The sequence below is a fragment of the Momordica charantia genome, assembly GCF_013281855.1.
Source record: "Momordica charantia cultivar OHB3-1 chromosome 6 unlocalized genomic scaffold, Mcharantia_2.0 BLBB01000006.1, whole genome shotgun sequence".
In the NCBI taxonomy this organism is placed as follows: Eukaryota; Viridiplantae; Streptophyta; class Magnoliopsida; order Cucurbitales; family Cucurbitaceae; genus Momordica; species Momordica charantia.
Window position 1 is genome coordinate 18,484,789 of NW_028275164.1, and position 3,610 is coordinate 18,488,398.

A 3,610-nucleotide genomic window follows, 5' to 3' on the forward strand; every position below is an offset into this window, starting at 1 on the left:
TCTTAGGTTTTAGTGGTTAAGTTAATTGTTTTGTTATGGGTTGTTGTCAATTTTCGCTAGTTACTAAATTGTAATTTTGGGCTTCTTTTAGATTTTGGTTTATTGGGCTTTCTTGTTTTCAAATCAAATAAGTGAAAAAGGTTTGTTAAAAGAAAAGGAAAATGAAAGAAAACAAAACAAAAGTATAAAATAGGAAACCTAGTGTTTATTTTTCCATCTATTTCCCTTCCTTTTGCCCTAGCCGTCACACCCACCCCACCCTCTTCGTCTTTTCTCCTCTGGCCACTTTCCGGTGTTGGCAACAATAGCAGCGGCGGATGCGGCTTAAAAGAAGACCCACGGAGCGGATGCGTTTTCCATGGTTATAGAGCAGCTCAACGGCGACCGGCGGCACCCTTGGCAGCGATTCATTCCGCAGCGGCACGACCATTCGGCGGTGACCCACGAATCCGAGCACGATCGTCCTCTCAACGTTTCTCCGGTAACTAACCCGACGCGCGATGACTTCCTACAGTAGCGCATCCTTGCGGTCATCTTCTTTCTAGTGTTTTGCGTCAGTTTTGCGGCAGCCCGAGCACTGGACGGTGCTGCAGCGGCGGGTCATGGCGTTCCGACGATTTTTGCCTCATTTCACGGCGTCCCGACGTCCTTTAGCGGCTGAAATGGTGATGCAACTTCTTGATTAGTCCAGATCTGGAGCGTCCAGCCCTCCCCGACGCTAGTAGTAGCTTTCCGACCTGTTTGGAGTTGACCCACACTCGTTAGAAGCTCGTTTTTTGTTACTCGTGCCCTCCGGCATTGGTTCGGCGTTGACCCACCCCTAATCGGAGCCAAACCAGCGTTACCCATCGCTTTTTGACATTGAAAAAACAAGCGCAAAGTCCTTCAAACTTGGATTTGGAAGCTCGGGCCTCCTCGGCATCGACCCACTCCTAACACAAGAGGTCTTAGAGTGAGTTAGTAGGTAATAACTCACCTAAACGTTGTTTCGATTCAAATTACGTGTTTTTAGATGAATTCTAACCCGAGTTTGGTTGCATTTGACGTAGGCAATCCTTCGGCGAGCCTAGTAGCGTGTTAGGACCCTTGTGTAAGTAGTTCTTACTTGGGGGATGTTTGTTGATTGAATATGTATGAATTGTGTGGTGCTTTCTGTGTGTTAATTATTTATTAATATGTAAGTTAATTGTGTCTTGTGAATATTGGCTAATGATTATAAGTAATTTGAATGAAATCATGTTGGTTCTGGTTGTTTATAACTGATTTGCTTTGCATTGTTGGATTTGATGCTTAGTGGTATTTATGAAAGCATTATGGATTATGAATGGTTTTATCATTGTATGGTGGTGTTCATAAAAGCATACTGAAATAATGTGGGAGAAATCTATCGTGTTTCCCATGCATGTTGGACATGTAATTTCATTTTTAACTTACTGTTTTTGGTTCTGGAAGCATGCTGGTTTTATTGTGAGTTGAGTGCTGCATGGGTCATGGTCTAGAAAGTATGTAGTAGGACTCTGGTGAGAGTTTGGTCCTTAATGAAGTGAATGGGCTATGTTGTGTTCTGATTACTATGAAATTTTAGAGTGTTGGATGTGTTTATAGATATATGTTGGCTACGTCTGTTTTGTGAATTATTTGCGCTATGGTGTGTAAAGCATGCTGAGTGTTGAGAGAAGGGTGTCCTCGTGATGTTGGATGGTCATGTCTGGATGATAGTGACATAGGTTTTGTGTATAACGCATGTTCCATTGTTGTGAGTTCATTTCTGCATGGGTCATAGCTGAAAAGCATGTAGGTCTCTGGTGAGAGTTCTAGGATGTCATAAAGTAAATGGATAACTAACAAGGCCAAAAAAAAAAAGAGGCTGGTACGTCACAAGTTGGGTATCGAGGCTCCAAGTGCGAAGGTCGGGGATCGATACCCCAACATTGTAGAGATGAGTGTCGAGGCTCCGGGTACAAAGGGTCGGGGGTCGGCACGGTGAATTCTAATTTGTTGAATTAGTATTGGGTCTTGATGTGGTGCCGGTCAAGGACCAATACGTTGACTAGTCGTCGATACCTTGGGGATAAATGTCAAGGGTCGACGCAGAGTTCAAGGCCTTGGGGATAAATGGCAAGGTCGAACGCGAAGCCTCTGTAGATGAGTGTCGGGCTTTGGGGATAAATGGCAAGGGTCGGTACGATTTGAGGAGTTAGTCTTGGAGGGTTAACATAATGAGTTTGGTTAGAAGTTGCTTGGAGGCCGAGGACCAATACGTTGAGTAGTCGTCGATACCTTGGGGATAAACGTCAATGGTCGATGCACAGTTCAAGGCCTTGGGGATAAATGGCAAGGTCGAACACCAAACCTCTGTAGATGAGTGTCGGGCTTTGGGGATAAATGGCAAGGACTGATACAATTCGAGGAGTTAGTCTTGGAGGGTTAACATAATGAGTTTTGTTAGAAGTTGCTTGGAGACTAAGGACCAATATGCTGAGTAGTAGTTGAGGTCTTGGGATTAAATGTCAAGGTTCAACACCGAGCACTGTAGAGAAGTGTCGATGCTTTGGCTACGCGAGGTCAAGGGTCGGTACTACTCGAAGGAGTAAGTCTTGGAGGGATCAGGAAAGAGAACTAGTGAGTTAGTATGTAAGATGAGCTTGACATATACGGTTCATGTTTAGTTAAACTTGTGCATAAACTGCTCCTTGTGATATGTTTCTTTTCATTCCAGGCTCGAGATTAATGATAAGCTTAATATGTTGATTCTTTTATAAGCATGACATGTTGTTTCCTTGATAAGCATGCTGTTTGTGCGTGACCCTTCAGATAAGGGTTGTTTACTGAGTACTGTGGGTGTACTCATCCCTCTTCATTCCCCCTCCTGTTTTGCAGGTATCAAGCTAGCTCTTGGAATGGCGATGGCGAGGAGGAGACTTGATTAGGGAGACCATTTCACGCTTCGTCGGTAAGTTTCATTTTTGATAGGATAGTTATAGTTGTTTACTTGTAACTGGGTATGTTTTTAGATTATTAAATTGGGTTGCTAAGTTCCATTTTCAAAGGATGTGTTAGGGCCGACAGTGCACTATTCTTTTGAGAACATACATTTTGTTTAGCTACTTGAACTTTGATGATGTGATCGATTGAGGATATTTATTTGGATGATACATTTGTTCAAGTTGAACTTGAATTAGCCTTCTCTTCGCTGCTATTCGAGAAAGTTAGTTTTGTGTAGCGGATAGTTATGATTAGTGAAGATTTCGGTAAAAAGTTTCTATGATGTTGGATTGTTACTAGATTATTAACTGAGAAGAATTTGCGTTCGTTAGAACTTTAGCATTGTTTGTTTTATTTAGTGTCAGCTTATGTAAGTGTTATTAATTAGAGTAGCGCAGCAGAAGCGTGGTGAGAATTTGTCAGTTTGTATTTCTAGTGGTTTGATTCTCTAGTACGAGTGATACTTTTTAAGTGGCTTTTAGTAATGTTCCCTGTTTGAATGTTGAAAATCCTGGGGTACATGAATGAACCGATACCACATCCAAAGGAGAGGGATCCTGAGATTATTGAAGAATGGTCAAGAAAGGGTTAAAAGGATCCTGTTTGTTCATCTTTTAGTTGTTCA

The 3,610-nt window shown here is 42.4% G+C and overlaps 1 long non-coding RNA gene across 1 annotated transcript; it reads left to right on the forward strand.

Moving 5' to 3' along the window:
* The first annotated feature begins 246 nt into the window (after positions 1 to 246).
* On the forward strand, positions 247 to 3,316 carry LOC148210849 (uncharacterized). The gene is made up of 3 exons (XR_015791938.1): positions 247 to 964; positions 1,050 to 1,090; positions 2,881 to 3,316. It is a non-coding gene; the product is annotated as an uncharacterized LOC148210849 (long non-coding RNA).
* Positions 3,317 to 3,610: the final 294 nt, after the last annotated feature.